Raw genomic sequence first — 27227 nt, 5'->3', positions numbered from 1 at the left:
CTGTTTGTGCAAGCCATTCACAATGGATGGGATTTCATCGGTTGCCAAATGATGATGTTCGTACCGTCCTTCTGCTTTCAGCACAGCCACAGTAGCCACAAAAAGCTCATTGCCTCGATCGAGAACAAGGTCCAGGTGAGCACTGGTCACATTCTCTATCTCCTGCAGGAAAGCTAGAAATGTAGCAGAGTTTGCAGCACACTGACTGTTTCTGGAATCGGCATACTTTGGATGATCTTGACTGTAGGATGCCAAAACACATGTTACAGGATCATGAGATGTAGACATCATTACCTCCATAGAGTCTTCAGGTTCAATGGCCATCAATTCTTTGGCAGTTGTTGGTTTATCTGCACTTCCAGAGTCTGTGTTGTTTTTACGCTGTTGCCAGCTTACCTTGGCAGCTTGCGCCTTCTTGCTTTTGCGTGGCATGGCTCGTGTCTTGCACTTTTCCCAATTGGATTCCACACAACAGGTAATAAAGAAGTCTCAACAGTCAGGCCCCGATGCAAGGGGATATATTTCAATGCACAGCCCAAAAAGGGTTTTTGTCTTATCCACACCACAAATCGTCTTATCCACAAGTCAGATTGTCTTATCCACACATCAGATTGTCTTATCCACACATCAGATTGTCTTATCAACACCACAAGATGGACAGTGAGTGAAAGAAGTCAGAGACAAAAGGTGGAGCAGCGATAAAGAGGGTTGGGGTGGGTTGGGGTGGGTTGGGACTCAGTCGGCAGCCTGGGGAGAAGGGGTACAAAAAGCATAAAAGTCAACCACAGTGTTAAATATTTGTTACAACGGTACCATCTTTCTACTTCTCTTGTAATTCACGTCAGCTTTAAAAATGGTGGCACTGCAACCTTATTTTTACTGTCACTGCTGAACCGCCGTATACTAGAAATTGACTTAAACTAAATTTGCATGACAATTTATAATAAAATGTGAAATTCGGTTAGCAATTCTTTGCAGAAAAACATGTTTATTATGTGGCCACATAAAATGAATGATAAAATGCACAACAGTAAATGCTAAAAGATTGTAATATTCCTAACAATAGCATTTGTACATTAAATGTATAAACGCATTTACAAACAGGTGACAGGATCTCTGCATCTAATTGTATGTTGTACAAAGAACAAACAGCATTTTTTACAGTTAAACATCACTATGAAACTTTTATTGCATAATGGGTGGAAGCATGGTTAGCTGGCTGGATATAATCCGCACTTCACCTTTGGTCAAAGCGAATGAACTCTGCAAACAGAGAAAAAGAGAATCAGTTATTGAACTTGAACATACATCTGCGTACAAAAACCATACAAAATGTTGCAGGACTATTTAAAATATACACATTTTGATATTTTAAATATTTTTAGCATACAATCTACTTAACCAAAATTAAGCAAAATCAGAACATAAACATTTGAATATGATTCACTTCAAACACATCCACACAGTGGTCACAACTGGGGATGCTCCTGTCACCATACAAACCCATCCAAACCAATGAAAAATAAATTTGAGAACTAGTCGCTATTTGCACACAACACGACTGAAGAGTCACAATGTTAGAAACAGCATCTCAAAGAAATAACCCTAGAACGTATTTATATATGCTTTGTAATGATAGCAGAAGTAAAAAGACTGCCTCATAAAAGTCGTTGAAAATTGAACAAGCTACCACTTGTTTTTGAAGGACATGCAGTGGCGATGAAAAAAGCATTGCAGTCTAGCTCGGCAGGTATTCAAAGGCCGTAAAATGTTTCAAAATGTGAGGGATTGATGTATGAAATTATAATGTTGACAAACAAGTCTGACTCTTGCAGTAATTTGGATAATCGATTTTATATATATATATATATTTTATTGTTTACACTGCAACGAAGCGACAGCATCACATCAGTTTTTTAATGTCACTTGGGTGACACCTAGTGTTCAAATTGGGAAGTAACAGTTTGGACAACGTGTAAAGCACCACCACAACAAACGTTGTAATGTATGCCAAATCTCTCCCACAAAAAAAAAAACCTCGAATCTTTGTTAAAGTATTTTTTCAGGGTCCTTTCTATGTAACACCAAAACCTACTTTCCGATCTCCTTTAGTCTTGTATTTTCAAAATCCAGTAAATATCAAGAGCATGAAGAAAGAATTATTTTGTTGCTGCAAAGATTATGAGTCTGTCTGATGCCATTAGTGAAATTAAATAATCATAATCCACACTTTACCTGATCAAAGCAATTCAACTGCATAGAGAGGAAGAGAGAGAGAGAGAAATCAGTTACTATACTTGAACATACATTTCCGACAAATGTAAAAAATTTAAAAATATATTATTTTTAAATACAAACAAATATTTTGGCTTGAGAATTTAAAATATTTCTTGCACACAAACTCTACCAATCAAAAATAAGATACAATACAGCATGCAAACGTGAATCTTCTTATGTTTGGAGAAAATGTTCAAACTTCCACAGAACCCACAACACACTTTTTACACATCCGCAAAATGGTCAGAACCAGAGATGCTCCTCTCATGATCAGCCAATTTTCATGACAAATGGTGTAGTTCAAACATATTATCAAACTACTTAATCATGGCCGTCAGGGTTCTCACGGTGACAATGTATGTGTGCAGTGAGATCACATACAAACCACTCATACAGATTGCAATGCCTTATTGAGGCATACAAAAATACATTTATCGAACATTAAACAGACTTCCAAATCCCCCGAGGCTCGTATTTTCAGAAAATCAGTCAACCAAAAACGTGCATGTAAAAAGAAATAGCTTGTAATGACTCAAAAACTGTGTGTATTCATATGCATATGAATAAGTATACAGCCACTGAACATTTTCATTAAATATGAATACATGACTGAGTTAGCAAGCCTCAAATACATCATTTTCTAAACAGAAATTACTTTGACAGTAATAAAAAGAGCAGGTTGTCAGACTCAACAAAACTTGAGTTCCCCGTTGTTATTGAAGAACTCCAGGGAGAAAGACGCCATGCATTTCTGCCGTAAAGAAATTAAAATGGCGGCCGTAGGTTTATTGACTTTATAAACGTAACCACTTAAACGAAACATGGCAACAACAAATGTGCATTCAAACAATCTTAACACTTTTCAAACATGCGGCCTATCGTCCTAATTTGGTTATATCTCAATGACCGCCAACGTCAGAACGTCTCAACGCTAGAAGACGCACTAATTATATTACCTCAACGTTTGAATATATGTCGTTACCACGCGCGATAACGAGCTCACAGTAGCAAGCGCAGATGCTAGCGTGCTAACGATAGCAAGAAAACTGTTTGACGCTAGTTGCCTACACGCGCGGACAGACAAACACCAAATGGACATAAACATGGTAGTTTATAGTAGATTAGACCATTAAAGAACACATTTGGCCATTTGAATTCTTATGAGGACGACGTGTTGCTACTTACCTTGGTCACCCATTCACGGCCGCACCGGAATGAATGTGTTCACCTCGTGACGCGAACATGCTCTCGTGATGCATTTACGACAATCGGAAAATCTAAATTTCAAGTCCCTGGGGTAAGTAGCTTATTAAATTATCGTGTTTTGAGCCACGTACCTAGTCAGAAAAATGACGATGTGCTTCTGGTTGAATATCAAAAGTAGAGTTTGGATTCAGGAAATCAGTCAATTGCAGTCTAGCTCGGCAGGTATTCAATGGGCGTTGAATGTTTCAAAATGTGGTTGATGTATGGAACTATAATATTGACAAACAAGTTTGACTCTTGCAGTAATTTCGATAATCAATTTCATACTTCTTTTTTCTTTTATTGTTTACACTGCAACGAAGCGACAGCACCACGTCAGTTTTTAATGTCACTTGGGTGACACCTAGTGTTCAAATCGGGACGTAACAGTTTGGACAATGTGTCAAGCACCACCACAACAGACGTTGTATGCCAAATCTCTCCCACAATAAAAACCTTGAATCTTTGTGACAGCAATTCATCAAAGCAATTCAACTGCATAAAGAGGATGAGAGCGTGAGAGAAAGAGAGAGAGAGAAATCAGTTACTGTGCTAGAACATAGATTTGAGTCACATGTAAAAAAATTAAAATGTTATTTTTAAATACAAAAAAAGTATGTAAAAGTACACGCACATGTGCTTCGAATGAGGACATTGTGGATACGCTGCATGTTTACTGTCTGCATTCAGGGATGAATGCAAATGGAGCGCTTTTTGGTTCTTGGAGCAAATCTGAATGCGTCTTACAGCTTGCTCGCAAACTAACATACCGTATTTTTTCATGTATAATGCGCAAAATGTAACTAATTTATTGTCATATAATCTGGGGTGCGCATTATACATGGATACAATTATTTATTTATTTTTATTCGGATATCATACGGAGGCCGCCATTACACATGCGCTTTCTTCTCTGCTGTTCACTTCAAACACGCTCCATACGAACACAATGCTCTCATATCAGACGCTTGCTCGATCACCTGCTCGTTTGCTGTCATGAAATTGCTTAATGTAATAAATGTTGAATGCGAATGTTAGTTACAAACGATAAGCGTTGAAAATGATAACCGGGAAGGATAAAGAGTAAATTAAATAATGACGCCCAATGTGGGAATCGAACTGACGCGGGTTTTGATACCACTCGGGAAAGATGCTCGTGTACTGGAATCACTTGTATTTCCCACGAGCTAATTGTGTCCCTGTCTACATACTGGTTGAAATTGGTTAATGTAATGAATGTGTTTGTTGAATGCGAATACGTAATCAAAGTGGTGGAAATTGCTTAATGTAATGAATGTTGAATGCGAATGTTAGTTACAAATGATAAGCGTTGAAAATGATAAGCGGGAAGAATAAAGAGTAAAATAATTAATGACGCCCAATGTGGGAATCGAACCCACTACAGGAAACTGGCTCGGGTTGACATTGCCATTAAGAATGAATGGGGAAATAAAAGGCACAAATTTGCTAATTACTTAAAAACGGTAAATGTTATGAACGCGAAAAATACTGGCAAGCGTGCCATGAATTTTTGGAACGTGTGAAAGGTTGAACGAGGTGAATCGGTTGAAGCATGTGGGAGTAGTTAGATGTCAAAAAAGTGGGAGGAATAAGTTGTTTAATAACTAGAATTGCAATTTCGGAAGAAATTGCGTGTGAAGGCGAAGGCAGATGTTAAGTTACAAACGTTAAGCGTTAAAAATGATGAGCGGGAAGAATGAAAAGGGAAAATAAATTATTGTGAAATAAATGGGAAAATGTTACAAATACATGTTACAAAAAGGTACAAATGATAAACGTTAAAAATGAAATGTTACAAATGTTACAAAAAAGGTACAAATGACAAGGGGGAAGAATAAAGAGTAAAATAATTTATGACGCCCAAAGTGGGAATCGAACCCACTACGGGAAACTGGCGCAGGTTGACATTGCCATTGTGTTTCCAACTGAGCTAATCAGGTTCCTACCTCAGTGACAGTTGAATTTGGTTAATGTAATGAATGTGTTTGTTGAATGCGAATGCGTAATCAAAGTGGTGGAAATTGCTTAATGTAATGAATGTTGAATGCGAATGACAAAAGTTACAAATGATAACCGTTGAAAATGATAACCGGGAAGGATAAAGAGTAAAATAAATAATGACGCCCAATGTGGGAATCGAACTGACGCGGGTTTTGATACCACTCGGGAATGATGCTCGTGTACTGGAATCACTTGTGTTTCCCACGAGCTAATTGAGTCCCTTACTATGTAGTGGTTGAAATTGGTTAATGTAATGTATGTGTTTGTTGAATGCGAATACGTAATCAAAGTGGTGGAAATTGCTTAATGTAATGAATGTTGAATGCGAATGTTAGTTACAAAGATAAGCGTTGAAAATGATAAGCGGGAAGAATAAAGAGTAAAATAATTAATGACGCCCAATGTGGGAATCGAACCCACTACAGGAAACTGGCTCGGGTTGACATTGCCATTAAGAATGAATGGGGAAATAAAAGGCACAAATTTGCTAATTACTTAAAAACGGTAAATGTTATGAAGGGGAAAAAAGGTGGCAAGCTTGCCATGAATTTTTGGAACGTGTGAAAGTTTGAACGAGGTGAATTGGTTGAAGCATGTGGGAGTAGTTGGATGTCAAAAAAGTGGGAGGAATAAGTTGTTTAATAATAATAAAGTAGAATATCAATGTGTGAAGGCCTTCGCCTTCACACAATAAAGTACAATATCAATGTGTGAAGGCCTTCGCCTTCACACAACTAGAATTGCAATTTCGGAAGAAATTGCGTGTGAAGGCGAAGGCAGATGTTAAGTTACAAACGTTAAGCGTTAAAAATGATGAGCGGGAAGAATACAAAGGGAAAATAGATAATTGTGAAATAAATGGGAAAATGTTACAAATACATGTTACAAAAAGGTACAAATGATAAGCGTTAAAAATGAAACGTTACAAATGTTACAAAAAAGGTACAAATGATAAGCGTTGAAAATGATAAGGGGGAAGAATAAAGAGTAAAATAATTTATGACTCCCAATGTGGGAATCGAACCCACTACAGGAAACTGGCTTGGGTTGACATTTCCATTGTGTTTCCGACTGAGCTAATGAGGACCCTTCCTTCTTGCTGGTTGAATTTGGTTAATGTAATGAATGTGTTTGTTGAATGCGAATGCGTAATCAAAGTGGTGGAAATTGCTTAATGTAATGAATGTTGAATGCGAATGACAAAAGTTACAAATGATAACCGTTGAAAATGATAACCGGGAAGGATAAAGAGTAAAATAAATAATGACGCCCAATGTGGGAATCGAACTGACGCGGGTTTTGATACCACTCGGGAATGATGCTCGTGTAGTGGAATCACTTGTGTTTCCCACGAGCTAATTGAGTCCCTTACTATGTCGTGGTTGCAATTGGTTAATGTAATGAATGTGTTTGTTGAATGCGAATACGTAATCAAAGTGGTGGAAATTGCTTAATGTAATGAATGTTGAATGCGAATGTTAGTTACAAATGATAAGCGTTGAAAATGATAAGCGGGAAGAATAAAGAGTAAATTAATTAATGACGCCCAATGTGGGAATCGAACCCACTACAGGAAACTGGCTCGGGTTGACATTGCCATTAAGAATGAATGGGGAAATAAAAGGCACAAATTTGCTAATTACTTAAAAACGGTAAATGTTATGAACGCGAAAAATACTGGCAAGCGTGCCATGAATTTTTGGAACGTGTGAAAGGTTGAACGAGGTGAATCGGTTGAAGCATGTGGGAGTAGTTAGATGTCAAAAAAGTGGGAGGAATAAGTTGTTTAATAATAAAGTACAATATCAATGTGTGAAGGCCTTCGCCTTCACACAATAATAACTACAATTGCAATTTCGGAAGAAATTGCGTGTGAAGGCGAAGGCAGATGTTAATTTACAAACGTTAAGCGTTAAAAATGATGAGCGGGAAGAGTAGAAAGGGAAAATAAATTATTGTGAAATAAATGGGAAAATGTTACAAATACATGTTACAAAAAGGTACAAATGATAAGCGTTAAAAATGAAATGTTACAAATGTTACAAAAAAGGTACAAATGATAAGGGGGAAGAATAAAGAGTAAAATAATTTATGACGCCCAAAGTGGGAATTGAACCCACTACAGGAAACTGGCTCGGGTTGACATTGCCATTAAGAATGAATGGGGAAATAAAAGGCACAAATTTGCTAATTACTTAAAAACGGTAAATGTTATGAACGAGAAAAAAAGTGGCAAGCTTGCCATGAATTTTTGGAACGTGTGAAAGGTTGAACGAGGTGAATCGGTTGAAGCCTGTGGGAGTAGTTGGATGTCAAAAAAGTGGGAGGAATAAGTTGTTTAATAAAAATAACTAGAATTGCAATTTCGGAAGAAATTGCGTGTGAAGGCGAAGGCAGATGTTAAGTTACAAACGTTAAGCGTTAAAAATGATGAGCGGGAAGAATACAAAGGGAAAATAGATAATTGTGAAATAAATGGGAAGATGTTACAAATACATGTTACAAAAAGGTACAAATGATAAGCGTTAAAAATGAAACGTTACAAATGTTACAAAAAAGGTACAAATGATAAGCGTTGAAAATGATAAGGGGGAAGAATAAAGAGTAAAATAACTTATGACTCCCAATGTGGGAATCGAACCCACTACAGGAAACTGGCTCGGGTTGACATTTCCATTGTGTTTCCGACTGAGCTAATGAGGATCCTTCCTTCTTGCTGGATGAATTTGGTTAATGTAATGAATGTGTTTGTTGAATGCGAATGCGTAATCAAAGTGGTGGAAATTGCTTAATGTAATGAATGTTGGATGCGAATGACAAAAGTTACAAATGATAACCGTTGAAAATGATAACCGGGAAGGATAAAGAGTAAAATAAATAATGACGCCCAATGTGGGAATCGAACTGACGCGGGTTTTGATACCACTCGGGAATGATGCTCATGTACTGGAATCACTTGTGTTTCCCACGAGCTAATTGAGTCCCTTACTATGTCGTGGTTGCAATTGGTTAATGTAATGAATGTGTTTGTTGAATGCGAATACGTAATCAAAGTGGTGGAAATTGCTTAATGTAATGAATGTTGAATGCGAATGTTAGTTACAAATGATAAGCGTTGAAAATGATAAGCGGGAAGAATAAAGAGTAAAATAATTAATGACGCCCAATGTGGGAATCGAACCCACTACAGGAAACTGGCTCGGGTTGACATTGCCATTAAGAATGAATGGGGAAATAAAAGGCACAAATTTGCTAATTACTTAAAAACGGTAAATGTTATGAACGCGAAAAATACTGGCAAGCGTGCCATGAATTTGTGGAACGTGTGAAAGGTTGAACGAGGTGAATCGGTTGAAGCATGTGGGAGTAGTTAGATGTCAAAAAAGTGGGAGGAATAAGTTGTTTAATAACTAGAATTGCAATTTCGGAAGAAATTGCGTGTGAAGGCGAAGGCAGATGTTAATTTACAAACGTTAAGCGTTAAAAATGATGAGCGGGAAGAATAGAAAGGGAAAATAAATTATTGTGAAATAAATGGGAAAATGTTACAAATACATGTTACAAAAAGGTACAAATGATAAGCGTTAAAAATGAAATGTTACAAATGTTACAAAAAAGGTACAAATGATAAGCGTTGAAAATGATAAGGGGAAGGATAAAGAGTAAAATAAATAATGACGCCCAATGTGGGAATCGAACTGACGCGGGTTTTGATACCACTCGGGAAAGATGCTCGTGTACTGGAATCACTTGTGTTTCCCACGAGCTAATTGTGTCCCTGTCTACATACCGGTTGAATTTGGTTAATGTAATGAATGTGTTTGTTGAATGCGAATACGTAATCAAAGTGGTGGAAATTGCTTAATGTAATGAATGTTGAATGCGAATGTTAGTTACAAATGATAAGCGTTGAAAATGATAAGCGGGAAGAATAAAGAGTAGAATAATTAATGACGCCCAATGTGGGAATCGAACCCACTACAGGAAACTGGCTCGGGTTGACATTGCCATTAAGAATGAATGGGGAAATAAAAGGCACAAATTTGCTAATTACTTAAAAACGGTAAATGTTATGAAGGGGAAAAAAGGTGGCAAGCTTGCCATGAATTTTTGGAACGTGTGAAAGTTTGAACGAGGTGAATCGGTTGAAGCATGTGGGAGTAGTTAGATGTCAAAAAAGTGGGAGGAATAAGTTGTTTAATAATAAGAATAAAAAAAATAATAATAATAAAGTAGAATAACAATGTGTGAAGGCCTTCGCCTTCACACAATAAAGTACAATATCAATGTGTGAAGGCCTTCGCCTTCACACAACTAGAATTGCAATTTCGGAAGAAATTGCGTGTGAAGGCGAAGGCAGATGTTAAGTTACAAACGTTAAGCGTTAAAAATGATGAGCGGGAAGAATACAAAGGGAAAATAGATAATTGTGAAATAAATGGGAAAATGTTACAAATACATGTTACAAAAAGGTACAAATGATAAGCGTTAAAAATGAAACGTTACAAATGTTACAAAAAAGGTACAAATGATAAGCGTTGAAAATGATAAGGGGGAAGAATAAAGAGTAAAATAATTTATGACTCCCAATGTGGGAATCGAACCCACTACAGGAAACTGGCTCGGGTTGACATTTCCATTGTGTTTCCGACTGAGCTAATGAGGATCCTTCCTTCTTGCTGGTTGAATTTGGTTAATGTAATGAATGTGTTTGTTGAATGCGAATGCGTAATCAAAGTGGTGGAAATTGCTTAATGTAATGAATGTTGGATGCGAATGACAAAAGTTACAAATGATAACCGTTGAAAATGATAACCGGGAAGGATAAAGAGTAAAATAAATAATGACGCCCAATGTGGGAATCGAACTGACGCGGGTTTTGATACCACTCGGGAATGATGCTCATGTACTGGAATCACTTGTGTTTCCCACGAGCTAATTGAGTCCCTTACTATGTCGTGGTTGCAATTGGTTAATGTAATGAATGTGTTTGTTGAATGCGAATACGTAATCAAAGTGGTGGAAATTGCTTAATGTAATGAATGTTGAATGCGAATGTTAGTTACAAATGATAAGCGTTGAAAAGGATAAGCGGGAAGAATAAAGAGTAAAATAATTAATGACGCCCAATGTGGGAATCGAACCCACTACAGGAAACTGGCTCGGGTTGACATTGCCATTAAGAATGAATGGGGAAATAAAAGGCACAAATTTGCTAATTACTTAAAAACGGTAAATGTTATGAACGCGAAAAATACTGGCAAGCGTGCCATGAATTTTTGGAATGTGTGAAAGGTTGAACGAGGTGAATCGGTTGAAGCATGTGGGAGTAGTTAGATGTCAAAAAAGTGGGAGGAATAAGTTGTTTAATAATAAAGTACAATATCAATGTGTGAAGGCCTTCGCCTTCACACAAATATCAATGTGTGAAGGCCTTCGCCTTCACACAATAACAATGTGTGAAGGCCTTCGCCTTCACACAACTAGAATTGCAATTTCGGAAGAAATTGCGTGTGAAGGCGAAGGCAGATGTTAATTTAGAAACGTTAAGCGTTAAAAATGATGAGCGGGAAGAATGAAAAGGGAAAGAAATAATTGTGAAATAAATGGGAAAATGTTACAAATACATGTTACAAAAAGGTACAAATGATAAGCGTTAAAAATGAAATGTTACAAATGTTACAAAAAAGGTACAAATGATAAGCGTTGAAAATGATAAGGGGAAGGATAAAGAGTAAAATATATAATGACGCCCAATGTGGGAATCGAACTGACGCGGAATTTGATACCACTCGGGAAAGATGCTCGTGTACTGGAATCACTTGTGTTTCCCACGAGCTAATTGTGTCCCTGTCTACATACTGGTTGAATTTGGTTAATGCATTGAATGTGTTTGTTGAATGCGAATACGTAATCAAAGTGGTGGAAATTGCTTAATGTAATGAATGTTGAATGCGAATGTTAGTTACAAATGATAAGCGTTAAAAATGATAAGCGGGAAGAATAAAGAGTAAAATAATTAATGACGCCCAATGTGGGAATCGAACCCACTACAGGAAACTGGCTCGGGTTGACATTGCCATTAAGAATGAATGGGGAAATAAAAGGCACAAATTTGCTAATTACTTAAAAACGGTAAATGTTATGAACGCGAAAAATACTTGCAAGCGTGTCATGAATTTTTGGAACGGGTGAAAGTTTGAACGAGGTGAATCGGTTGAAGCATGTGGGAGTAGTTGGATGTCAAAAAAGTGGGAGGAATAAGTTGTTTAATAATAACTAGAATTGCAATTTCGGAAGAAATTGCGTGTGAAGGCGAAGGCAGATGTTAATTTAGAAACGTTAAGCGTTAAAAATGATGAGCGGGAAGAATGAAAAGGGAAAGAAATAATTGTGAAATAAATGGGAAAATGTTACAAATACATGTTACAAAAAGGTACAAATGATAAGCGTTAAAAATGAAATGTTACAAATGTTACAAAAAAGGTACAAATGATAAGCGTTGAAAATGATAAGGGGAAGGATAAAGAGTAAAATATATAATGACGCCCAATGTGGGAATCGAACTGACGCGGGATTTGATACCACTCGGGAAAGATGCTCGTGTACTGGAATCACTTGTGTTTCCCACGAGCTAATTGTGTCCCTGTCTACAAACTGGTTGAATTTGGTTAATGTATTGAATGTGTTTGTTGAATGCGAATACGTAATCAAAGTGGTGGAAATTGCTTAATGTAATGAATGTTGAATGCGAATGTTAGTTACAAATGATAAGCGTTAAAAATGATAAGCGGGAAGAATAAAGAGTAAAATAATTAATGACGCCCAATGTGGGAATCGAACCCACTACAGGAAACTGGCTCGGGTTGACATTGCCATTAAGAATGAATGGGGAAATAAAAGGCACAAATTTGCTAATTACTTAAAAACGGTAAATGTTATGAACGCGAAAAATACTTGCAAGCGTGCCATGAATTTTTGGAACGTGTGAAAGTTTGAACGAGGTGAATCGGTTGAAGCATGTGGGAGTAGTTGGATGTCAAAAAAGTGGGAGGAATAAGTTGTTTAATAATAACTAGAATTGCAATTTCGGAAGAAATTGCGTGTGAAGGCGAAGGCAGATGTTAAGTTACAAACGTTAAGCGTTAAAAATGATGAGCGGGAAGAATACAAAGGGAAAATAGATAATTGTGAAATAAATGGGAAAATGTTACAAATACATGTTACAAAAAGGTACAAATGATAAGCGTTAAAAATGAAACGTTACAAATGTTACAAAAAAGGTACAAATGATAAGCGTTGAAAATGATAAGGGGGAAGAATAAAGAGTAAAATAATTTATGACTCCCAATGTGGGAATCGAACCCACTACAGGAAACTGGCTCGGGTTGACATTTCCATTGTGTTTCCGACTGAGCTAATGAGGATCCTTCCTTCTTGCTGGTTGAATTTGGTTAATGTAATGAATGTGTTTGTTGAAAGCGAATGCGTAATCAAAGTGGTGGAAATTGCTTAATGTAATGAATGTTGGATGCGAATGACAAAAGTTACAAATGATAACCGTTGAAAATGATAACCGGGAAGGATAAAGAGTAAAATAAATAATGACGCCCAATGTGGGAATCGAACTGACGCGGGTTTTGATACCACTCGGGAATGATGCTCGTGTACTGGAATCACTTGTGTTTCCCACGAGCTAATTGAGTCCCTTGCTATGCCGTGGTTGCAATTGGTTAATGTAATGAATGTGTTTGTTGAATGCGAATACGTAATCAAAGTGGTGGAAATTGCTTAATGTAATGAATGTTGAATGCGAATGTTAGTTACAAATGATAAGCGTTGAAAATGATAAGCGGGAAGAATAAAGAGTAAAATAATTAATGACGCCCAATGTGGGAATCGAACCCACTACAGGAAACTGGCTCGGGTTGACATTGCCATTAAGAATGAATGGGGAAATAAAAGGCACAAATTTGCTAATTACTTAAAAACGGTAAATGTTATGAACGCGAAAAATACTGGCAAGCGTGCCATGAATTTTTGGAACGTGTGAAAGTTTGAACGAGGTGAATCGGTTGAAGCATGTGGGAGTAGTTAGATGTCAAAAAAGTGGGAGGAATAAGTTGTTTAATAATAAAGTACAATATCAATGTGTGAAGGCCTTCGCCTTCACACAATAAAGTAGAACTAGAATTGCAATTTCGGGAGAAATTGCGTGTGAAGGCGAAGGCAGATGTTAAGTTACAAACGTTAAGCGTTAAAAATGATGAGCGGGAAGAATACAAAGGGAAAATAGATAATTGTGAAATAAATGGGAAAATGTTACAAATACATGTTACAAAAAGGTACAAATGATAAGCGTTAAAAATGAAACGTTACAAATGTTACAAAAAAGGTACAAATGATAAGCGTTGAAAATGATAAGGGGGAAGAATAAAGAGTAAAATAATTTATGACTCCCAATGTGGGAATCGAACCCACTACAGGAAACTGGCTCGGGTTGACATTTCAATTGTGTTTCCGACTGAGCTAATGAGGATCCTTCCTTCTTGCTGGTTGAATTTGGTTAATGTAATGAATGTGTTTGTTGAATGCGAATGCGTAATCAAAGTGGTGGAAATTGCTTAATGTAATGAATGTTGAATGCGAATGACAAAAGTTACAAATGATAACCGTTGAAAATGATAACCGGGAAGGATAAAGAGTAAAATAAATAATGACGCCCAATGTGGGAATCGAACTGACGCGGGTTTTGATACCACTCGGGAATGATGCTCGTGTACTGGAATCACTTGTGTTTCCCACGAGCTAATTGAGTCCCTTACTATGTCGTGGTTGCAATTGGTTAATGTAATGAATGTGTTTGTTGAATGCGAATACGTAATCAAAGTGGTGGAAATTGCTTAATGTAATGAATGTTGAATGCGAATGTTAGTTACAAATGATAAGCGTTGAAAATGATAAGCGGGAAGAATAAAGAGTAAAATAATTAATGACGCCCAATGTGGGAATCGAACCCACTACAGGAAACTGGCTCGGGTTGACATTGCCATTAAGAATGAATGGGGAAATAAAAGGCACAAATTTGCTAATTACTTAAAAACGGTAAATGTTATGAACGCGAAAAATACTGGCAAGCGTGCCATGAATTTTTGGAACGTGTGAAAGGTTGAACGAGGTGAATCGGTTGAAGCATGTGGGAGTAGTTAGATGTCAAAAAAGTGGGAGGAATAAGTTGTTTAATAATAAAGTACAATATCAATGTGTGAAGGCCTTCGCCTTCACACAACTAGAATTGCAATTTCGGGAGAAATTGCGTGTGAAGGCGAAGGCAGATGTTAAGTTACAAACGTTAAGCGTTAAAAATGATGAGCGGGAAGAATACAAAGGGAAAATAGATAATTGTGAAATAAATGGGAAAATGTTACAAATACATGTTACAAAAAGGTACAAATATAAGCGTTAAAAATGAAACGTTACAAATGTTACAAAAAAGGTACAAATGATAAGCGTTGAAAATGATAAGGGGGAAGAATAAAGATTAAAATAATTTATGACTCCCAATGTGGGAATCGAACCCACTACAGGAAACTGGCTCGGGTTGACATTTCCATTGTGTTTCCGACTGAGCTAACGAGGATCCTTCCTTCTTGCTGGTTGAATTTGGTTAATGTAATGAATGTGTTTGTTGAATGCGAATGCGTAATCAAAGTGGTGGAAATTGCTTAATGTAATGAATGTTGAATGCGAATGACAAAAGTTACAAATGATAACCGTTGAAAATGATAACCGGGAAGGATAAAGAGTAAAATAAATAATGACGCCCAATGTGGGAATCGAACTGACGCGGGTTTTGATACCACTCGGGAATGATGCTCGTGTACTGGAATCACTTGTGTTTCCCACGAGCTAATTGAGTCCCTTACTATGTCGTGGTTGCAATTGGTTAATGTAATGAATGTGTTTGTTGAATGCGAATACGTAATCAAAGTGGTGGAAATTGCTTAATGTAATGAATGTTGAATGCGAATGTTAGTTACAAATGATAAGCGTTGAAAATGATAAGCGGGAAGAATAAAGAGTAAAATAATTAATGACGCCCAATGTGGGAATCGAACCCACTACAGGAAACTGGCTCGGGTTGACATTGCCATTAAGAATGAATGGGGAAATAAAAGGCACAAATTTGCTAATTACTTAAAAACGGTAAATGTTATGAACGCGAAAAATACTGGCAAGCGTGCCATGAATTTTTGGAACGTGTGAAAGGTTGAACGAGGTGAATCGGTTGAAGCATGTGGGAGTAGTTAGATGTCAAAAAAGTGGGAGGAATAAGTTGTTTAATAATAAAGTACAATATCAATGTGTGAAGGCCTTCGCCTTCACACAACTAGAATTGCAATTTCGGAAGAAATTGCGTGTGAAGGCGAAGGCAGATGTTAAGTTACAAACGTTAAGCGTTAAAAATGATGAGCGGGAAGAATACAAAGGGACAATAGATAATTGTGAAATAAATGGGAAAATGTTACAAATACATGTTACAAAAAGGTACAAATGATAAGCGTTAAAAATGAAACGTTACAAATGTTACAAAAAAGGTACAAATGATAAGCGTTGAAAATGATAAGGGGAAGGATAAAGAGTAAAATAAATAATGACGCCCAATGTGGGAATCGAACTGACGCGGGTTGTGATACCACTCGGGAAAGATGCTCGTGTACTGGAATCACTTGTGTTTCCCACGAGCTAATTGTGTCCCTGTCTACATACTGGTTGAATTTGGTTAAAGTAATGAATGTGTTTGTTGAATGCGAATACGTAATCAAAGTGGTGGAAATTGCTTAATGTAATGAATGTTGAATGCGAATGTTAGTTACAAATGATAAGCGTTGAAAATGATAAGCGGGAAGAATAAAGAGTAAAATAATTAATGACGCCCAATGTGGGAATCGAACCCACTACAGGAAACTGGCTCGGGTTGACATTTCCATTAAGAATGAATGGGGAAATAAAAGGCACAAATTTGCTAATTACTTAAAAACGGTAAATGTTATGAAGGGGAAAAAAGGTGGCAAGCTTGCCATGAATTTTTGGAACGTGTGAAAGTTTGAACGAGGTGAATCGGTTGAAGCATGTGGGAGTAGTTAGATGTCAAAAAAGTGGGAGGAATAAGTTGTTTAATAATAACTAGAATTGCAATTTCGGAAGAAATTGCGTGTGAAGGCGAAGGCAGATGTTAAGTTACAAACGTTAAGCGTTAAAAATGATGAGCGGGAAGAATACAAAGGGAAAATAGATAATTGTGAAATAAATGGGAAAATGTTACAAATACATGTTACAAAAAGGTACAAATGATAAACGTTAAAAATGAAACGTTACAAATGTTACAAAAAAGGTACAAATGATAAGCGTTGAAAATGATAAGGGGGAAGAATAAAGCGTAAAATAATTTATGACTCCCAATGTGGGAATCGAACACACTACAGGAAACTGGCTCGGGTTGACATTTCCATTGTGTTTCCAACTGAGCTAATCAGGATCCTTCCTTCATGCTGGTTGAATTTGGTTAATGTGATGAATGTGTTTGTTGAATGCGAATGCGTAATCAAAGTGGTGGAAATTGCTTAATGTAATGAATGTTGAATGCGAATGACAAAAGTTACAAATGATAACTGTTGAAAATGATAACCGGGAAGGATAAAGAGTAAAATAAATAATGACGCCCAATGTGGGAATCGAACCCACTACAGGAAACTGGCTCGGGTTGACATTGCCATTAAGAATGAATGGGGAAATAAAAGGCACAAATTTGCTAATTACTTAAAAACGGTAAATGTTATGAACGCGAAAAATACTGGCAAGCGTGCCATGAATTTTTGGAACGTGTGAAAGGTTGAACGAGGTGAATCGGTTGAAGCATGTGGGAGTAGTTAGATGTCAAAAAAGTGGGAGGAATAAGTTGTTTAATAATAAAGTACAATATCAATGTGTGAAGGCCTTCGCCTTCACACAATAACTAGAATTGCAATTTCGGAAGAAATTGCGTGTGAAGGCGAAGGCAGATGTTAAGTTACAAACGTTAAGCGTTAAAAATGATGAGCGGGAAGAATACAAAGGGAAAATAGATAATTGTGAAATAAATGGGAAAATGTTACAAATACATGTTACAAAAAGGTACAAATGATAAGCGTTAAAAATGAAACGTTACAAATGTTACAAAAAAGGTACAAATGATAAGCGTTGAAAATGATAAGGGGGAAGAATAAAGAGTAAAATAATTTATGACTCCCAATGTGGGAATCGAACCCACTACAGGAAACTGGCTTGGGTTGACATCTCCATTGTGTTTCCGACTGAGCTAATGAGGACCCTTCCTTCTTGCTGGTTGAATTTGGTTAATGTAATGAATGTGTTTGTTGAATGCGAATGCGTAATCAAAGTGGTGGAAATTGCTTAATGTAATGAATGTTGAATGCGAATGACAAAAGTTACAAATGATAACCGTTGAAAATGATAACCGGGAAGGATAAAGAGTAAAATAAATAATGACGCCCAATGTGGGAATCGAACTGACGCGGGTTTTGATACCACTCGGGAATGATGCTCGTGTAGTGGAATCACTTGTGTTTCCCACGAGCTAATTGAGTCCCTTACTATGTCGTGGTTGCAATTGGTTAATGTAATGAATGTGTTTGTTGAATGCGAATACGTAATCAAAGTGGTGGAAATTGCTTAATGTAATGAATGTTGAATGCGAATGTTAGTTACAAATGATAAGCGTTGAAAATGATAAGCGGGAAGAATAAAGAGTAAATTAATTAATGACGCCCAATGTGGGAATCGAACCCACTACAGGAAACTGGCTCGGGTTGACATTGCCATTAAGAATGAATGGGGAAATAAAAGGCACAAATTTGCTAATTACTTAAAAACGGTAAATGTTATGAACGCGAAAAATACTGGCAAGCGTGCCATGAATTTTTGGAACGTGTGAAAGGTTGAACGAGGTGAATCGGTTGAAGCATGTGGGAGTAGTTAGATGTCAAAAAAGTGGGAGGAATAAGTTGTTTAATAATAAAGTACAATATCAATGTGTGAAGGCCTTCGCCTTCACACAACTAGAATTGCAATTTCGGAAGAAATTGCGTGTGAAGGCGAAGGCAGATGTTAAGTTACAAACGTTAAGCGTTAAAAATGATGAGCGGGAAGAATACAAAGGGAAAATAGATAATTGTGAAATAAATGGGAAAATGTTACAAATACATGTTACAAAAAGGTACAAATGATAAGCGTTAAAAATGAAACGTTACAAATGTTACAAAAAAGGTACAAATGATAAGCGTTGAAAATGATAAGGGGGAAGAATAAAGAGTAAAATAATTTATGACTCCCAATGTGGGAATCGAACCCACTACAGGAAACTGGCTCGGGTTGACATTTCCATTGTGTTTCCGACTGAGCTAATGAGGATCCTTCCTTCTTGCTGGTTGAATCTGGTTAATGTAATGAATGTGTTTGTTGAATGCGAATGCGTAATCAAAGTGGTGGAAATTGCTTAATGTAATGAATGTTGGATGCGAATGACAAAAGTTACAAATGATAACCGTTGAAAATGATAACCGGGAAGGATAAAGAGTAAAATATATAATGACGCCCAATGTGGGAATCGAACTGACGCGGGATTTGATACCACTCGGGAATGATGCTTGTGTACTGGAATCACTTGTGTTTCCCACGAGCTAATTGAGTCCCTTACTATGTCGTGGTTGCAATTGGTTAATGTAATGAATGTGTTTAATGAATGCGAATACGTAATCAAAGTGGTGGAAATTGCTTAATGTAATGAATGTTGAATGCGAATGTTAGTTACAAATGATAAGCGTTGAAAATGATAAGCGGGAAGAATAAAGAGTAAAATAATTAATGACGCCCAATGTGGGAATCGAACCCACTACAGGAAACTGGCTCGGGTTGACATTGCCATTAAGAATGAATGGGGAAATAAAAGGCACAAATTTGCTAATTACTTAAAAACGGTAAATGTTATGAACGCGAAAAATACTGGCAAGCGTGCCATGAATTTTTGGAACGTGTGAAAGTTTGAACGAGGTGAATCGGTTGAAGCATGTGGGAGTAGTTAGATGTCAAAAAAGTGGGAGGAATAAGTTGTTTAATAATAAAGTACAATATCAATGTGTGAAGGCCTTCGCCTTCACACAACTAGAATTGCAATTTCGGAAGAAATTGCGTGTGAAGGCGAAGGCAGATGTTAAGTTACAAACGTTAAGCGTTAAAAATGATGAGCGGGAAGAATTCAAAGGGAAAATAGATAATTGTGAAATAAATGGGAAAATGTTACAAATACATGTTACAAAAAGGTACAAATGATAAGCGTTGAAAATGATAAGGGGAAGGATAAAGAGTAAAATATATAATGACGCCCAATGTGGGAATCGAACTGACGCGGGATTTGATACCACTCGGGAAAGATGCTCGTGTACTGGAATCACTTGTGTTTCCCACGAGCTAATTGTGTCCCTGTCTACAGACTGGTTGAATTTGGTTAATGTATTGAATGTGTTTGTTGAATGCGAATACGTAATCAAAGTGGTGGAAATTGCTTAATGTAATGAATGTTGAATGCGAATGTTAGTTACAAATGATAAGCGTTAAAAATGATAAGCGGGAAGAATAAAGAGTAAAATAATTAATGACGCCCAATGTGGGAATCGAACCCACTACAGGAAACTGGCTCGGGTTGACATTGCCATTAAGAATGAATGGGGAAATAAAAGGCACAAATTTGCTAATTACTTAAAAACGGTAAATGTTATGAACGCGAAAAATACTGGCAAGCGTGCCATGAATTTTTGGAACGTGTGAAAGGTTGAACGAGGTGAATCGGTTGAAGCATGTGGGAGTAGTTAGATGTCAAAAAAGTGGGAGGAATAAGTTGTTTAATAACTAGAATTGCAATTTCGGAAGAAATTGCGTGTGAAGGCGAAGGCAGATGTTAAGTTACAAACGTTAAGCGTTAAAAATGATGAGCGGGAAGAATACAAAGGGAAAATAGATAATTGTGAAATAAATGGGAAAATGTTACAAATACATGTTACAAAAAGGTACAAATGATAAGCGTTAAAAATGAAACGTTACAAATGTTACAAAAAAGGTACAAATGATAAGCGTTGAAAATGATAAGGGGGAAGAATAAAGAGTAAAATAATTTATGACTCCCAATGTGGGAATCGAACCCACTACAGGAAACTGGCTCGGGTTGACATTTCCATTGTGTTTCCGACTGAGCTAACGAGGATCCTTCCTTCTTGCTGGTTGAATTTGGTTAATGTAATGAATGTGTTTGTTGAATGCGAATGCGTAATCAAAGTGGTGGAAATTGCTTAATGTAATGAATGTTGAATGCGAATGACAAAAGTTACAAATGATAACCGTTGAAAATGATAACCGGGAAGGATAAAGAGTCAAATAAATAATGACGCCCAATGTGGGAATCGAACTGACGCGGGTTTTGATACCACTCGGGAATGATGCTCGTGTACTGGAATCACTTGTGTTTCCCACGAGCTAATTGAGTCCCTTACTATGTCGTGGTTGCAATTGGTTAATGTAATGAATGTGTTTGTTGAATGCGAATACGTAATCAAAGTGGTGGAAATTGCTTAATGTAATGAATGTTGAATGCGAATGTTAGTTACAAATGATAAGCGTTGAAAATGATAAGCGGGAAGAATAAAGAGTAAAATAATTAATGACGCCCAATGTGGGAATCGAACCCACTACAGGAAACTGGCTCGGGTTGACATTGCCATTAAGAATGAATGGGGAAATAAAAGGCACAAATTTGCTAATTACTTAAAAACGGTAAATGTTATGAACGCGAAAAATACTGGCAAGCGTGCCATGAATTTTTGGAACGTGTGAAAGGTTGAACGAGGTGAATCGGTTGAAGCATGTGGGAGTAGTTAGATGTCAAAAAAGTGGGAGGAATAAGTTGTTTAATAATAAAGTACAATATCAATGTGTGAAGGCCTTCGCCTTCACACAATAAAGTACAATATCAATGTGTGAAGGCCTTCGCCTTCACACAACTAGAATTGCAATTTCGGAAGAAATTGCGTGTGAAGGCGAAGGCAGATGTTAATTTAGAAACGTTAAGCGTTAAAAATGATGAGCGGGAAGAATGAAAAGGGAAAGAAATAATTGGGAAATAAATGGGAAAATGTTACAAATACATGTTACAAAAAGGTACAAATGATAAGCGTTAAAAATGAAATGTTACAAATGTTACAAAAAAGGTACAAATGATAAGCGTTGAAAATGATAAGGGGAAGGATAAAGAGTAAAATAAATAATGACGCCCAATGTGGGAATCGAACTGACGCGGGTTTTGATACCACTCGGGAAAGATGCTCGTGTACTGGAATCACTTGTGTTTCCCACGAGCTAATTGTGTCCCTGTCTACATACCGGTTGAATTTGGTTAATGTAATGAATGTGTTTGTTGAATGCGAATACGTAATCAAAGTGGTGGAAATTGCTTAATGTAATGAATGTTGAATGCGAATGTTAGTTACAAATGATAAGCGTTGAAAATGATAAGCGGGAAGAATAAAGAGTAAAATAATTAATGACGCCCAATGTGGGAATCGAACCCACTACAGGAAACTGGCTCGGGTTGACATTTCTATTAAGAATGAATGGGGAAATAAAAGGCACAAATTTGCTAATTACTTAAAAACGGTAAATGTTATGAACGCGAAAAATACTGGCAAGCGTGCCATGCATTTTTGGAACGTGTGAAAGTTTGAACGAGGTGAATCGGTTGAAGCATGTGGGAGTAGTTAGATGTTAAAAAAGTGGGAGGAATAAGTTGTTTAATAAAAATAACTAGAATTGCAATTTCGGAAGAAATTGCGTGTGAAGGCGAAGGCAGATGTTAAGTTACAAACGTTAAGCGTTAAAAATGATGAGCGGGAAGAATACAAAGGGAAAATAGATAATTGTGAAATAAATGGGAAAATGTTACAAATACATGTTACAAAAAGGTACAAATGATAAGCGTTAAAAATGAAACGTTACAAATGTTACAAAAAAGGTACAAATGATAAGCGTTGAAAATGATAAGGGGGAAGAATAAAGAGTAAAATAATTTATGACTCCCAATGTGGGAATCGAACCCACTACAGGAAACTGGCTCGGGTTGACATTTCCATTGTGTTTCCGACTGAGCTAATGAGGATCCTTCCTTCTTGCTGGTTGAATTTGGTTAATGTAATGAATGTGTTTGTTGAATGCGAATGCGTAATCAAAGTGGTGGAAATTGCTTAATGTAATGAATGTTGAATGCGAATGACAAAAGTTACAAATGATAACCGTTGAAAATGATAACCGGGAAGGATAAAGAGTAAAATAAATAATGACGCCCAATGTGGGAATCGAACTGCCGCGGGTTTTGATACCACTCGGGAATGATGCTCGTGTACTGGAATCACTTGTGTTTCCCACGAGCTAATTGAGTCCCTTACTATGTCGTGGTTGCAATTGGTTAATGTAATGAATGTGTTTGTTGAATGCGAATACGTAATCAAAGTGGTGGAAATTGCTTAATGTAATGAATGTTGAATGCGAATGTTAGTTACAAATGATAAGCGTTGAAAATGATAAGCGGGAAGAATAAAGAGTAAAATAATTAATGACGCCCAATGTGGGAATCGAACCCACTACAGGAAACTGGCTCGGGTTGACATTGCCATTAAGAATGAATGGGGAAATAAAAGGCACAAATTTGCTAATTACTTAAAAACGGTAAATGTTATGAACGCGAAAAATACTGGCAAGCGTGCCATGAATTTTTGGAACGTGTGAAAGGTTGAACGAGGTGAATCGGTTGAAGCATGTGGGAGTAGTTAGATGTCAAAAAAGTGGGAGGAATAAGTTGTTTAATAACTAGAATTGCAATTTCGGAAGAAATTGCGTGTGAAGGCGAAGGCAGATGTTGATTTACAAACGTTAAGCGTTAAAAATGATGAGCGGGAAGAATAGAAAGGGAAAATAAATTATTGTGAAATAAATGGGAAAATGTTACAAATACATGTTACAAAAAGGTACAAATGATAAGCGTTAAAAATGAAATGTTACAAATGTTACAAAAAAGGTACAAATGATAAGCGTTGAAAATGATAAGGGGAAGGATAAAGAGTAAAATAAATAATGACGCCCAATGTGGGAATCGAACTGACGCGGGTTTTGATACCACTCGGGAAAGATGCTCGTGTACTGGAATCACTTGTGTTTCCCACGAGCTAATTGTGTCCCTGTCTACATACTGGTTGAATTTGGTTAATGTAATGAATGTGTTTGTTGAATGCGAATACGTAATCAAAGTGGTGGAAATTGCTTAATGTAATGAATGTTGAATGCGAATGTTAGTTACAAATGATAAGCGTTGAAAATGATAAGCGGGAAGAATAAAGAGTAAAATAATTAATGACGCCCAATGTGGGAATCGAACCCACTACAGGAAACTGGCTCGGGTTGACATTGCCATTAAGAATGAATGGGGAAATAAAAGGCACACATTTGCTAATTACTTAAAAACGGTAAATGTTATGAACGCGAAAAATACTGGCAAGCGTGCCATGAATTTTTGGAACGTGTGAAAGTTTGAACGAGGTGAATCGGTTGAAGCATGTGGGAGTAGTTAGATGTCAAAAAAGTGGGAGGAATAAGTTGTTTAATAATAAAGTACACTAGAATTGCAATTTCGGAAGAAATTGCGTGTGAAGGCGAAGGCAGATGTTAATTTACAAACGTTAAGCGTTAAAAATGATAAGCGGGAAGAATGAAAAGGGAAAATAAATTATTGTGAAATAAATGGGAAAATGTTACAAATACATGTTACAAAAAGGTACAAATGATAAACGTTAAAAATGAAATGTTACAAATGTTACAAAAAAGGTACAAATGATAAGGGGGGAGAATAAAGAGTAAAATAATTTATGACTCCCAAAGTGGGAATCGAACCCACTACGGGAAACTGGCGCAGGTTGACATTGCCATTGTGTTTCCAACTGAGCTAATCAGGTTCCTACCTCAGTGACGGTTGAATTTGGTTAATGTAATGAATGTGTTTGTTGAATGCGAATGCGTAATCAAAGTGGTGGAAATTGCTTAATGTAATGAATGTTGAATGCGAATGACAAAAGTTACAAATGATAACCGTTGAAAATGATAACCAGGAAGGATAAAGAGTAAAATAAATAATGACGCCCAATGTGGGAATCGAACTGACGCGGGTTTTGATACCACTCGGGAATGATGCTCGTGTACTGGAATCACTTGTGTTTCCCACGAGCTAATTGAGTCCCTTACTATGGAGTTGTTGAAATTGGTTAATGTAATGTATGTGTTTGTTGAATGCGAATACGTAATCAAAGTGGTGGAAATTGCTTAATGTAATGAATGTTGAATGCGAATGTTAGTTACAAATGATAAGCGTTGAAAATGATAAGCGGGAAGAATAAAGAGTAGAATAATTAATGACGCCCAATGTGGGAATCGAACCCACTACAGGAAACTGGCTCGGGTTGACATTGCCATTAAGAATGAATGGGGAAATAAAAGGCACAAATTTGCTAATTACTTAAAAACGGTAAATGTTATGAAGGGGAAAAAAGGTGGCAAGCTTGCCATGAATTTTTGGAACGTGTGAAAGTTTGAACGAGGTGAATCGGTTGAAGCATGTGGGAGTAGTTAGATGTCAAAAAAGTGGGAGGAATAAGTTGTTTAATAATAAGAATAAAAAAAATAATAATAATAAAGTAGAATAACAATGTGTGAAGGCCTTCGCCTTCACACAAATATCAATGTGTGAAGGCCTTCGCCTTCACACAATAAAGTACAATATCAATGTGTGAAGGCCTTCGCCTTCACACAACTAGAATTGCAATTTCGGAAGAAATTGCGTGTGAAGGCGAAGGCAGATGTTAATTTACAAACGTCAAGCGTTAAAAATGATGAGCGGGAAGAATGAAAAGGGCAAGAAATAATTGTGAAATAAATGGGAAAATGTTACAAATACATGTTACAAAAAGGTACAAATGATAAGCGTTAAAAATGAAATGTTACAAATGTTACAAAAATGGTACAAATGATAAGCGTTGAAAATGATAAGGGGAAGAATGAAGGGTAAAATAATTTATGATGCCCAATGTGGGAATCGAACCCACTACAGGACACTGGCTCGGGTTGACATTGCCATTGTGTTTCCGACTGAGCTAATGAGGCTTCTTCCTTCATGCTGGTTGAATCTGGTTAATGTAATGAATGTGTTTGTTGAGTGCGAATGCGTAATCAAAGTGGTGGAAATTGCTTAATGTAATGAATGTTGAATGTGAATGACAAAAGTTACAAATGATAACCGTTGAAAATGATAACCGGGAAGGATAAAGAGTAAAATAAATAATGACGCCCAACGTGGGAATCGAACTGACGCGGGTTTTGATACCACTCGGGAAAGATGCTCGTGTACTGGAATCACTTGTGTTTCCCACGAGCTAATTGTGTCCCTGTCTACATACTGGTTGAAATTGGTTAATGTAATGAATGTGTTTGTTGCATGCGAATACGTAATCAAAGTGGTGGAAATTGCTTAATGTAATGAATGTTGAATGCGAATGTTAGTTACAAATGATAAGCGTTGAAAATGATAAGCGGGAAGAATAAAGAGTAAAATAATTAATGACGCCCAATGTGGGAATCGAACCCACTACAGGAAACTGGCTCGGGTTGACATTGCCATTAAGAATGAATGGGGAAATAAAAGGCACAAATTTGCTAATTACTTAAAAACGGTAAATGTTATGAACGCGAAAAATACTGGCAAGCGTGCCATGAATTTTTGGAACGTGTGAAAGGTTGAACGAGGTGAATCGGTTGAAGCATGTGGGAGTAGTTAGATGTCAAAAAAGTGGGAGGAATAAGTTGTTTAATAATAAAGTACAATATCAATGTGTGAAGGCCTTCGCCTTCACACAATAAAGTAGAACTAGAATTGCAATTTCGGAAGAAATTGCGTGTGAAGGCGAAGGCAGATGTTAATTTAGAAACGTTAAGCGTTAAAAATGATGAGCGGGAAGAATGAAAAGGGAAAGAAATAATTGTGAAATAAATGGGAAAATGTTACAAATACATGTTACAAAAAGGTACAAATGATAAACGTTAAAAATGAAATGTTACAAATGTTACAAAAAAGGTACAAATGATAAGCGTTGAAAATGATAAGGGGAAGGATAAAGAGTAAAATATATAATGACGCCCAATGTGGGAATTGAACTGACGCGGGATTTGATACCACTCGGGAAAGATACTCGTGTACTGGAATCACTTGTGTTTCCCACGAGCTAATTGTGTCCCTGTCTACATACTGGTTGAATTTGGTTAATGTAATGAATGTGTTTGTTGAATGCGAATACGTAATCAAAGTGGTGGAAATTGCTTAATGTAATGAATGTTGAATGCGAATGTTAGTTACAAATGATAAGCGTTAAAAATGATAAGCGGGAAGAATAAAGAGTAAAATAATTAATGACGCCCAACGTGGGAATCGAACCCACTACAGGAAACTGGCTCGGGTTGACATTGCCATTAAGAATGAATGGGGA

At 36.8% G+C, this 27227-nt stretch overlaps 1 long non-coding RNA gene across 1 annotated transcript; it reads right to left on the bottom strand.

The window, feature by feature from the left end:
• Nucleotides 1-1154: 1154 nt before the first annotated feature.
• Nucleotides 1155-3519, bottom strand: LOC133147168 (uncharacterized). Its single transcript, XR_009711540.1, has 3 exons — nt 3463-3519; nt 2236-2253; nt 1155-1263 (listed from the first exon to the last, which is right to left on the bottom strand). It is a non-coding gene; the product is annotated as an uncharacterized LOC133147168 (long non-coding RNA).
• Between the last annotated feature and the right edge of the window lie 23708 nt (nt 3520-27227).

This window comes from Syngnathus typhle, unplaced genomic scaffold, assembly GCF_033458585.1.
Source record: "Syngnathus typhle isolate RoL2023-S1 ecotype Sweden unplaced genomic scaffold, RoL_Styp_1.0 HiC_scaffold_34, whole genome shotgun sequence".
NCBI lineage: Eukaryota > Metazoa > Chordata > Actinopteri > Syngnathiformes > Syngnathidae > Syngnathus > Syngnathus typhle.
This window is presented reverse-complemented; position numbering and strand designations above follow the sequence as displayed.